Here is a 13,182-nt window from a genome sequence, read left to right on the forward strand (position 1 = left end):
TGACCTTATGATTCTCCTAGGTACCTTTTAAATTTTTTGAAACACAAAATCTGCAGATATATCTCTCTGATTATGTCAGAATGGTACTGAAAACTTTCAAGAGAAAGTAATAAACAAACCCAAAATTAAACACAGTATTGTAATAACTGACATTTCTTTGAAAAGCAAGTACATAAGAAGTCCAAATTTTATATATATATATTATTGACTGTCATGAGATTCCCAAATTTCTTACCTGAAGTTTCTGTCAACAATTTAATAATGCTCATTTGCCACTGTGAGCTTAAATAATCCTAGCTGGGTAAAAGTGATATGATGTGGAATATGATCTTAATGGCAAAAAAGATTAAAAAGATTTGTTTACACTTAGCAATTTCCACCCACTACCTTCTAAAGCTGATTAACTTTTGATCAGAGGTATATTATGTCACTGGATCTCTGGCAACTGTAAACACTGGATATTGCCTTTGCTCTCTATACTGCATATATATTAAATGGTGATTGAAGATGATTAGCAAACTTGGGGTTATTGTAAAGAAGCATGTGCCATTAATACCTCTCAAATTCATGCAACATAAACTTCTTATTTTTATTATGGATTCTAAAAATATTTTAATTAAAATGTTCCCATTCAACTTCTTTTTCTTTTCTGTGGTGGTACTGAGGTTTGAACTCAGGGTTTTGTCCTTGTTAAGAAGATGCTCATCCTGCCCATGTAATTGTAACCCCTCTGTACAGTATGTTCTCAAATAAAATTAAATTAAAAAAAAAAAAAGAAGATGCTCTACCCCAAGATAAGGACACAAGTGGTTTTTTTCTTTCTTGCTATTGTTTCTAACATATTTATAATGTACCACGTGATTTTTTTTTTTTGCTTTGTATATCCCTCCCCCACGATATAACCCCTGTTTTCACTGTATTTGATGTTGGTATAATTTGGGAAGTGGAAAGGAAAAATCAAATTGTTTAAATAGGGATACAGGTGGATCCATTGCAACAATGAGATGTACAAGACGCTATGTTGAAAAATGAACTTTACAATTTAGACCGGGCTGGGGTGGGGGGTGGGGGGCACAGTGTAGTTGTGGAGGTGGGAGGGAAGGGTTGGTAGGGGAAAAAACAAAGGAGGAGGCAACAATGCTGGATAGGAAATGTACTCATTATCTTGCTCATGTAATTGTAACCCCTCTGTACGGTATTTTCACAATAAAAAAAACTTATTTTTAAAAATGATGATGCTCTACCGCTTGAGCAATGCCTCCAGACCTTTCTGCTCTGTTAATTTCTGAGGAAGGGTCTTGTCTTTTGCCTTGGCTGTTCTGACCATGATCCTCCTATTTATACCCCTAAGCTGGATAAGGAATGCCTTACCACAACTAGCCTTGTCTGATTGGATGGGATCTTGTTTGTTTTAAAGTTGGTATTAAACCATGATCCTACAATCTTGGCTTACCAAACAGCTAGAATTACAGGCTTAAGCAAACATGTCTGGCTCAAGTTTGTTTGTTTTTTTAGTTTTAAAATGTTGTATTCGGATTTTTTATGTTTTTTATTGTAAAAATAGTATACAGAGGGGTTAGTTACAGGAGAAAGGTAATGAGTACATTTCCTATCCAGCATTGTTACCTCCTCCTTTGTTTTTCCCCTACCATCCCTTTCCTCCCACCTCCCCAACTACCCTCCCCTAAGTTGTAAAGTTGGTTTTCAACATATTGTCTTGTACATGTCATTGTTACAATAGGTCAACCTGTATCCTTGTTTCAGCATTTTGTTATTTCCCTTCCCCTCCCCAAATTAGAAAATTGTAGATACAAGATGCAGGGCACTGGAATCAAATACAATGAAAATGGGAATTATACCATGAGGGAAGAACATACAAGAGTAACAAAAAAAAAATCTCATAGTACATTTTAGATATGTTAAAAACAATAGCAAGAAAGAAAAAACAACTTGTGTCCCCATCTTAGGGTTCATTTCACTAAACATCACAAAGCCATTTCCTCTGGCTCATTTTTTTAAATTTTTCTGTACCTTATAATGATAATATTAAGTGACTTTTTAGGCCTTTTCCATTTTTAAAGAGAGAGAGTTGTTTGAATCAGTAAAGAAATATTGGAAGTTGTGGATTTCATTATATAACTTACTGGAGAATAAACATTGTTATTAAGCTTCTTTGTGTAAATATTTTGGTGTAGAAAAAAATAAGTGATTAGTGACGGTACACTTTTTTTTTTTAATTTTATTTTATTTAAGTGGGTGAAAGACTTAAACAGAAACTTCTCTGAAGAAGAAAGAAGGATGGCCAATAGACACATGAAGAAATGTTCAACATCCCTAGCCATAAAAGAAATGCAAATCAAAACAACATTGAGATATCACCTCACTCCAGTTAGAATGGCAAAAATCAAGAACTCTAACAACAACAGATGCTGGAGGGGATGTGGACAGAAAGGAACCTTACTTCATTGTTGGTGGGAATGTAAACTTGTTCAACCACTTTGGAAAGCAGTATGGAGGTTCCTCAAAAGACTTCACATAGAGCTCCCCTATGACCCAGCAATCCCACTTTTGGGCATTTACCCAAATGTTTACAAACAAGACCACACTAAAGCTACCAGCACAACTATGTTTATTGCAGCATTATTTACCATAGCTAAGATATGGAACCAACCCAGATGCCCCTCAGTAGATGAATGGATCAAGAAAATGTGGTATATATACACAATGGAATTCTATGCCTCCATCAGAAAGAATGACATTGCCCCATTTGTTAGGAAATGGAAAAACTTGGAAAAAATTATATTAAGTGAAGTAAGCCAGGCCCAAAGAAACGTAGGTCCCATGGTTTCCCTTATTTGTAATATCTAGTATATGTATGAGTCAAGCGGAAAAGGTCAGATAATGTGATGTCAGGAAAATGAACCCTTAGATGTGTATTTTAATGTTTTTTTCTTTCATGCATGTGTTTCTAACACATTTATAAGATTATCTCTTTGTTGCTTTGTATGTCCCTCCCCCACAGTATAACCCCTGCTTTCACTATATTTGATGTCAGTATAACTTGTGGAGGAGATGGGGAAAAACCAGTTGTTTAAGGATACAGGTGGACCTGTTGCAACAATGAGAAGTACAAGTTGTCATGTCCAAAACGAGCTTTACAACGTTGGTGCGGGTGGGGGGGGGGGGGGAGGAGAAGGAGAAGGATTGGGATTAGGGGGGGAGGGGGGGAGGCTGGGAAGGGATGTGAAGGGTAAACAAAGGAGGAGGCTGCAATGCTTGGTAAGAAATGTACGCATTATCCTGCCCATGTAACTGTAACTCCTCTGTACAGTATGTTCACAAATAAAATTAAATTAAATTTAAAATAAAGTAAAATAAAATAAAAAAAACAATAAAAAAATTTTATTTTATTTTATTTGAGAACATACTGTAGAGAGGGGTTACAATTACATGGGCAGGATAATGCATACATTTCTTACCAAGCATTGCAGCCTTCTCCTTTGTTTACCCTTGACCTCCCTTCCCAGCCTCCCTCCCCCCCCCCACCCAATCATACCCCCCCTCCCCCCCCACACACCGACATTGTAAAGCTGGTTTTGACATGACATTTTGTACTTCTCATTGTTGCAACAGGTCCACCTGAATCCTTAAACGACTTGTTTGTCCCCATCTCCTCCACATGTTATACTGACATCAAATATAGTGAAAGCCGGGGTTACACTGTGGGGGAGGGGCATACAAAGCAACAAAGAAATAATCTTATAAATGCATTAGAAACACATGCATGAAAGAAACAAAAACATTAAAATACATATTTGAGGGTTCGTTTTCCTAACATCACATTATCTGATTTTTTCCGTTTGACTCATACCTATACTAGATATTGCAAACAAGGGAAACCATGGGACCTATGTTTCTTTGGGCCTGGCTTACTTCACTTAATATAATTTTTTCCAAGCCTTTCCATTTCCTAACAAATGGGGCAATGTCATTCTTTCTGATGGAGGCATAGAATTCCATTGTGTATATATACCACATTTTCTTGATCCATTCATCTACTGAGGGGCATCTGGGTTGGTTCCATATCTTAGCTATGGTAAATAATGCTGCAATAAACATAGTTGTGCTGGTAGCTTTAGTGTGGTCTTTTTTGTAAACATTAGGGTAAATGCCCAAAAGTGGGATTGCTGGGTCATAGGGGAGTTCTATGTGAAGTCTTTTGAGAAACCTCCATACTGCTTTCCAAAGTGGTTGAACAAGTTTACATTCCCACCAACAATGAAGTAAGGTTCCTTTCTGTCCACATCCCCTCCAGCATCTGTTGTTGTTAGAGTTCTTGATTTTTGCCGTTCTAACTGGAGTGAGGTGATATCTCAATGTTGTTTTGATTTGCATTTCTTTTATGGCTAGGGATGTTGAATATTTCTTCATGTGTCTATTGGCCATCCTTCTTTCTTCTTCAGAGAAGCTTCTCTTTAAGTCTTTTGCCCAATTACTTATTGGGCAGTTGTTTCTTTGAGGATTTGTTGTTGGGTGGTTTAATTTTTTGAGTTCCAAGTATATTTTAGATATGAGACCCTTGTCCATTGTACGGCTAGTAAAGATCTTCTCCCAATCCGTGGGCTTTCTATTGATCTTGCTAGCTATGTCATTTGCCCTGCAGAAGCTCTGCAACCTTATGCAATCCCATTTGTCCAACCTTTCTTTGATTTGTTGTGTTTCCGGGTCTCTATTCAAAAAATTTCAGCCTGAGCCAAGGAGACCTAGGGTTTCTCCTATTCCATCCTGTAATGTTTTCAGAGTGTCTGCTTTGAGTTCAAGGTCTTTGATCCATTTGGAGTTGATTCTGGTGCAGGGTGATATAGAAGGATCTAGCTTTAGTTTTCTACAAGTAGTTAACCAATTTTGCCAGCACCATTTACTGAAGAGGCTGCCTGTCTTCCATTCTATTGTTTTAGCTCCCTTATCGAAGATTAGATGGCTATAGGTCTGTAGGTTCATTTCTGGGTTTTCAATTCTATTCCATTGGTCCTGAGGTCTGTTCTTATGCCAATACCAAGCTGTTTTGATTACTATGGCTTTATAGTAGAGTTTGAAATTTGGTATTGATATTCCTCCAGCAGTGTTCTTTCCCTTGAGGAGCGTTTTTGCTATTCGGGGTCTTTTATTGTTCCATATGAATTTTTGGATTGCCTCTTCTATTTCCTTGAAGAATGAGGTTGGAATTTGGATAGGTATTGCGTTGAATTTGTAGATAGCCTTGGGAAGTATTACCATTTTCACGATGTTAATCTTTCCAATCCAGGAGCATGGGAGGTTTTGCCATTTTTTAAGTTCTGTGTTGATTTCCTTTTTCAAGATTTTAAAGTTTTCATCATAGAGGTCCTTCACTTCTTTAGTTAAGTTAATTCCTAGGTATTTTATTTTTTGTGGGACTATTACAAATGGAGTTGCTTTCCTAATTTCAGCCACACTTTTCTCATTGTTGGCATACAGAAAAGCCATTGATTTTGGGGGTTAATTTTATAACCTGCTACTTTGCCAAAGTTTTGAATCAGCTTGAGTAATTTGGGAGTGGAGTCTATGGGATTCTTTAAATACAAGATCATGTCATCTGCAAAGAGGGAGAGTTTTATTTCTTCTTTCCCTATTTGGATCCCCTTTATGTCTGCATCTTGTCTTATTGCTGTAGCTAGGCATTCTAATACTAGATTGAAGAGAAGTGGAGAGAGTGGGCATCCTTGTCTTGTTCCTGAGTTAAGAGGAAATGGCTTTAGTTTTTCACCATTGAGTATAATGCTGGCTGTAGGTTTGTCATATACAGCCTTTTTTGTATTGAGGAATGTTCCATGGATTCCTAATTTTTCCAATACCTTCATTATAAAGGGGTGTTGGATCTTGTTGAATGCTTTTTCTGCGTCTATTGAGATAACCATGTGGTTCTTATTCTTGCTCCTGTTGATGTGATGAATAATATTAATTGATTTGCGTATATTGAACCAGCTTTGCATCCCTGAAATGAATCCTGTTTGATCGTGGTGTATGATTTTTTGGATGAATTGTTGAAGTCGGTTGGCCAAAATTTTGTTGAGAAGTTTTGCATCAATGTTCATCAAAGAAATGGGTCTATAGTTCTCTTTCTTTGATGAGTCCCTGCCTGGTTTTGGGATGAGGGTTATGATGGCTTCATAGAATGTGTTCGGTAGTGAGCTTTCTCTTTCAATTTCATTGAAGAGTTGGAGGAGAATTGGTGTGAGCTCTGCTTTGAAGGCCTTGTAAAATTCCGCTGTAAAACCATCTGGTCCTGGACTTTTCTTAGCTGGGAGGTCTCTTATTGCTGTTTCTATTTCAATGCTTGATATGGGCCTGTTAAGATAGTTTAACTCATCTTGGTTTAGTTTTGGCATGTCAATATTTGCTAGGAAGAGGTCCATTTCTGTCAAGTTCTCAAACTTATTAGCATATAGTTTTGAGAAGTATTCCCTTATAATGTTCTGAATCTTGGTTGTTTCCGTGGTGATGTTTCCATTCTCATCTCTGAATTTATTAATTTGGGTGTGTTCTCTTCTTTTTCTGATAAGATTTGCTAAGGGTCTGTCAATTTTGTTAAGTTTTTCGAAGAACCAACTCTTTGTTTTGTTGATTCTTTCTGTAGTTTTTTTGGATTCTAATTCATTTAATTCTGATTTAATTTTAATTATTTCTTTCCGTCTACTGGATTGCGGTTTACCTTGCTGCTCTTTTTCCAGGAGGTTTAGATGTGTCATTAAATTGTTAGTTTCAGATCTCTCCAATTTGTTGATGTAGGAGCTCAGAGCTATAAACTTGCCTCTGAGTACTGCCTTTGCTGTGTCCCAGAGGAGCTGGTAATTTGTGTGTTCATTTTTGTTGAATAGCATGAACATTTGAATTTCCTTTCTAATCTCTTCCATGACCCACTCATGATTCAGCAGTGTGTTTTTCAGCCTCCATGTGATGTCGGACTTTCTTTGGTGGCTTTTGGTGTTGAGTTCTAATTTTATTCCCTTGTGGTCAGAGAGAATGCAAGGTATAACTTCAATGTTTCTGAATTTCGACAAGTTTGCTTTGTGGCCTAAAATGTGGTCTATTTTAGAAAACGTTCCATGTGCTGCTGAGAAACACGTGTATTCTGATGCTGCTGGGTGAAATGTTCGGTAGATGTCTGTTAAGTCTAGTTGATCTATGCAGCTGTTTAGATCTGCGGTTTCTCTGTTGAGTTTTTGCCGAGTTGATCTATCTAGTGGGGAGAGTGGTGTGTTAAAATCCCCAACAATTAATGTCTTTGGATCTATATGGGATTTGAGGGAAAGTAGTGTTTCTTGGATAAATTTGGGTGCTCCATTGTTTGGTGGATAGATATTTAGAATTGTAATATCCTCCTGAAGGTGAGATCCTTTAATTAGTATGTAGCGACCTTGTTTATCTCTTCTCACGAAATTTAATTTGAAGTCTATTTTATCTGATTTTAGGATTGCAACTCCCGCCTGTTTATGGGGGCCATTTGCTTGGTAGATTTTGTTCCAGCCTTTAACATTGAAAATGTGTTTGTTTTTATGGGCAAGATGTGACTCCTGAAGGCAGCAGATAGAAGGGTCTTGTTTTTTAATCCAACTAGACAGTCTATGTCGCTTAATTGGAGAGTTCAGTCCGTTAACCTTGAGAGATAGGACTGAGAGGTATTTGGGAGTTCCTGCCATGTTATCCACCTTCTTGGGGACTGCGAAAACTGGGTTCTTCCTATGGTTCTTGGATTCTCAGTTTGGGTGCAGTTTCTTGGCCTTTATTGCAGTCTTGTTGGTTTTCTATGTGTAGGACATCTTTAAGAATCTTTTGTAGGGCTGGTTTGGTGGAGATGTATTGTTTCAATTTTTCTTTGCTATGGAAGGTTTTTATTTGGCCTTCAGTTATGAAGGAGAGTTTAGCTGGGTACAGTATTCTTGGTTGATAGTTGTTTGTTTTTAGGGCATGGCATACATCATTTCAGTCTCTTCTTGCTTTGATTGTCTCTGCTGAGAAATCTGAGGTGATTCTAATTGGTTTCCCTTTATAGGTGATTACTCTTTTCTCCTTGACAGCTTTAAGGATCTTTTCCTTGTTCTGAGTTGATCCTGTGTGGATTATAATGTGACGGTGGGATGTCCTATTCTGGTGTGGTCTATTTGGGGTTCTAAAGGCTTCTTGTATCTGAACAGGCCTATCTTTTTGCATGTTTGGGAAGTTCTCTGCTAGGATCCTGTTAAACAAATTTCCTAGACCATTAACGTCTGTTTCTAGGTGCTCCTCTACACCCATTATCCTTAGATTAGGCCTTCTGATGGTGTCTTCCAGGTATTGGATAGATCTATCATATTTCTTGGACTTGTCTTGGATGGTTGTATGTTCTTTCTCTATAATATCTAGGCTGTCTTCAATCCCTGAGATTCGATCTTCTGCATGGTCTAACCTGCTGTCAAGACTCTCTAGTTTGTTTTTTATCTCTTTTCCTTCTAATTGGTCAGCTTTGATGGCTTCAAGTTCTTTGTTGAAGCTCTGTTTTAGGTCTTGTATGAATTTCTTTACTTCCTTAATTTGGTGTTCAGCGTTTGTCCTCAAATCACTTAGTTGATTGGTTATGGTTTCTTTGGGCTCCCATTCCTTCTGTTGGGTTCCATTCAGCATTCCCTTTGTGGTCTCCCTGACTTCCTTCAGCTCTTTGTTAATGGATTCCATGAATGCCTTTAGTGATCTTTGTGTGTTCTCTACCTGGTCTCTCAATTCTTGTATTACTCTTTGATTAGCTTCCTCCCGTTCGTGGGATTCCTGCAGTTCTCTTTGAGTGTTCGCAGCCTGCTCTCGCCATTCCTCCCTTTCTCTTTGAGTATTCTCAAGTTGTTCACGCAAATCCTGTATCAGTTTTTGAGTAGCTTCCTCATGCTTATGATATTCCTGTATAAACTTCTGGGATGCCTCCTCTCTCTCCCTATCACACTCATACAGAGTCCTTTGTACGTTGTCAAACTTCTCATTTATCATGTTTGCCAGCAGTGTTTGTAGAGCTATTTGGGAACTCTCCTCTGGATTATTCATTATCTCTTGTAACCCCTGATTATCAAGATTGGGAATTGAGATACCCGAATTTGCCATTTTTCTTGTGTTTTTCCAGCTTACTCTGCCCATTTGAGATGAAGATAGCACCAGTTTTGTGCTAGAACACTATCTTAAGGCAACTATCAACCAAAGTTTGCATTTGTACAGTCAATAGTCTACAGATACAATCTAGTTCAACAGATACATCTATTTGACATCAAACAACTATATGTTAAAGGACTTCCAACCGCAGAGAAGAATTTGGAAAACCAGAAATTATTAGGGTTAGGGAGAGATGTGGGTAAAAAATAGGAATAGATTGGGGTGGGGAGGCACAGGGAGAGTTAACTATGTCCTAATCACAATGCAGGAAATAGGTTGGGTAGGATGCAAGTAGAGAGAGAGAGAAAAAGAGGAAAGGGAAAGAGGAATGAAAAGAGACCAGAAAAAGAATAGAAACATAAAAATTAATGTTATTATAGAGATTAAAAGACCATCTATTTAGAGAGGAATGTGAATATATTGAGAGAAAGGGAGGGACATAGAGGAGATGTGAAAAACTTTAAAAAAATGCTTAAAATATTATATAGGTATAAAGAGGTAGTACTGCTATTAATGAATTTAAGTCTCAGAGGTTTTGAATTGAGTAATAAGTTTGTGGATTAAGTGTGTACACATTGGGGGATAGGGTCTACTAGTTAACTACGGGTTTATTTGAGGATGTGCAGGACAAGAGTTAAGTCACATAAAGAAGAACAAAAGAGAGGAAAAGGTGGAAAGTATAGGAAAGTGAGAAGAAAAGATCAGAAGTTCAGTAGAGCTAGACAAAAAACAAAAAAATAATTAAGAATGAAAGAAAAAGAGAAAATAGACAAGAAAAGAAAGGAAAACACACATTCACATATTCCTAAAATAAAAATTATAAGAGGAGAAAAAAAAAGTTACTGGAAAACAATAATTTTTTCAGAAGAGGCAAAAATTAAAGATTAATAAAAGTTTTAGAAAAGGAAAAAATTATTTTATATATATAAGGTAACAAAAAACAAAAAGAAAAGAAGAAGAAAAAAAAGTTCTTTGATTTTTTTTTTTTTTTGGGAGGGGTGGGAAGAATCCTGTATCTCCCTTTTGTCTGTAACCAGAGTCTTGTTGGAGTCTCTGGTCAGCTTGAGGTCCTGTGGCTTGATTGGTTTCTTAAGTCAGTTTGTTGGAACAGGCAGAAAAATGCTCTGCCTTACCCAAGATTTTGAGATCCCCCTCCCAGGTTAGTTTACTGGGAGGGTGATCTGCTTTGAGAATCACGAAAGAGGGGGATGCAGTGATGAGGCTAGGTTCTGGGTAGAGTTGAGGCCTTTCAACAAACAGTAGCTTTTCCCTGGGGCTATTTTGTGAAAAAAAACTCACAGCACCCAACCTGGAGCCATTCTCAGGGTTTCTGTTTTTCAATTGGTTGTGGTGGCTGCTAGAGGGAGGGGCAGCCTCTGGCTCTGGTTACCCAGTGAGGAGAGCCACTCCAATGGCTGGCGCCTGAGCTGGGTGACTTTTCCCTGGATGGAACTGAGTCTGTGAGGTCACTTCGCCGTTAAGTTCTTGTGACCTGCTAAATGACTGGTTTTATTCCAAGGCCTGAGTTGGAGCTAGCCACTCCTCCGAGCTTTGTAGGTATCCAAGATGGAGATCACCCGTGCTGGGAGGGGAGGGGTGGCCTTCCCTCCTCTGCTCCCTGAGAAGGAGTGAGGACGTCGGACTTCTACTCACGCCTCACGCCGAGTCTTGGATCCTGGGTCGTCTCTGGTCTGCAAACTGCAGGATGAAGATGTCCGCTCCTTGTCGGTTCTTGCTGGTGTTGAGTAGAATCCGCTCGTCCACTGCATCTGGTATGACCCCGTGGCGGTGGTCACCGCCGCGACCCTGCCGCCGCAGCGGCAGCTGCTGGCAAGTGCTCAGATGTGTCTGCTTGGCTTCCCCTCTCTTGACTAACTCTCTGTCCTGTGATGGCACACTTGGTGTGATTCTCTGGCTTGGGACTGTTCACTGGAACTCTGAAACTGCTTTCTATGCAAGAGCTTGTTCAGATTCCAGCTTCTCCTCCGCCATCTTCCCAGAACTCCCGACTGTACACTTTTTGGCATAGTGTCTCACATATGTCATATTTAGTAATAGCTGAGCACTGAGCAAAAAAGTGTGATAGTAAATTTCATACTGATTATAAGTAGGGCTCTTTCACAAAGATACACATTTTATATTAAGACTTTGGAGAGAAAAGAAAGGAAAGGATATAACACACCACAAAGTTCTTCAAGTTTCAGACTACTTGGATTGCTCATGCTTGCCTGTAAACATCTTTGCTTAAAAAAAAAAATGGGAAGGTGGCTCAGTGGTAGAGTGCTTGCCTTGCACAGATGAGGCACTGGGTTTGATTCCTCGGCAACACATAAGCAGAAAAAACCAGAAGTGGCACTGTGCTCAAGTGGTAGAGTGCTAGCCTTGAGCTGAAGAGCTGAGGGACAGCACCCAGGCCCAGAGTTCAGGCCACAAGACTGACAAAAAAAAAAAGAAAAGAAAGAAAAAGAGAGATAAAAGTAACACAATCGTGAGAAGTATGAATGTTTCTTGTAGGATAATTTCTTCATCTTTGAATTGTTAGCAAAATTTACTTATCAGTCAAACAGAACAGATCTTCAAGCAAATATTTCAACACGTGATTTCAGATTAAAAATTTTGTTGAGTTTTTGACATCTGCCAATAAATCTTTTGCCTTCACATCTGGAAGACAATAGTGTGAATTTCTTTTATCCCTACATTTTACTATTTTACAAAAGACAGTACTGAAGTCAATGTCTTTTTTTCCTGTCAAAATACCAGTATCTGTGAATATATGACTGCATATTTGAAGTACATTATTTCTACAAATCATATTAGCCTTATACGTAGATAATAAGTTTATTGAGTACAGAGATAGCATTCTCACCTTAAGAAAATTTCTTAGTGACTCCTGTTTTGAGATTGTTTGTACCTTAAAATTTGTAACTTCATTTTGAATTGCAGTAACTCTAACTTAGAGATTTTTTTTTCTCAACCAGGATTTTACATGTCTTAAGGAGTTATTTGCCCATTTCAATTTATAGCAAGATGATAAAACCAGTTTGGAATTGTCAGCAATTTGGCAAGGTGCAGCTAAACATTACAAAATAAAACACTCAAAATGAGAAAAAAAATCAATGTACCTTTGGCACAGTAGGCTAAAGACTCAATAAGCTTTCAACAGATTTTTGGCAAAGACACCCAATTAATTCTGGGGGCAAAAATTGTATAAATTTGGGCCATCCTCCAATGCAGAGACTCAGCAATGCTTTTTGCTTTGCATAAATTGACACTGGGTAATGCAGATTACAGTTTCACTCTAATATCAAGGTATGTAACTAAATAAACTGTTTTGCAAGACAGCAGTGTTTTGTACCATTTGTTGCAATATTATCAGTGTTTAATGAACACTTGAAATTTTTATATCATCTTTTCTTATCATTTTCAACTGCTTTTATTTTTTTCTTGTTATAACAGACATAAGTATTTTTTTAAAAATCCAAAAATTAGGTAGCTTCAAATGACAATCATGTTACTTTTTACCCATTTGATGGGTAAGTGTATATGCTAGGCTGAATTGGGCAGATCTACCCACCTTCTGAAGTTAACACACATGACTTAATCATCTTGAGGCTCTATGTGGTGCTGACATTTATGTCTTAACTTCACTGAGCAAACTTTGTTCTAGATACTTTTGTCCAGAATTTTGTTTTATTGTGTTTTGTTTCATTTTTGTTTTGCTGAGATTAACATTTTAGCACATTACTTTCTATGACCCTTTTATATGTATTGGCTCATTCAGTTAGTTGAGACCTTAATAGAGAAAGATGATCTCATTACATTAAAAGGATTTAAGTCAACAGAGTACTTTTGAATGTAGAAAACTGGCAAGATAATTTGTGTGTGTGTGTGTGTGTGTGTGTGTGTGTGTGTGTGTGTGTGTGTGTGTGTATGTGTGTGCCAGTCCTGGGGCTTGAACTCAGAGCCTGGGCACTGTCCCTGAGCTTTAATGCT

The sequence above is a fragment of the Dipodomys spectabilis genome, unplaced genomic scaffold (assembly GCF_019054845.1).
Source record: "Dipodomys spectabilis isolate Male_0828 unplaced genomic scaffold, ASM1905484v1 ptg000043l, whole genome shotgun sequence".
Lineage (NCBI taxonomy): Eukaryota > Metazoa > Chordata > Mammalia > Rodentia > Heteromyidae > Dipodomys > Dipodomys spectabilis.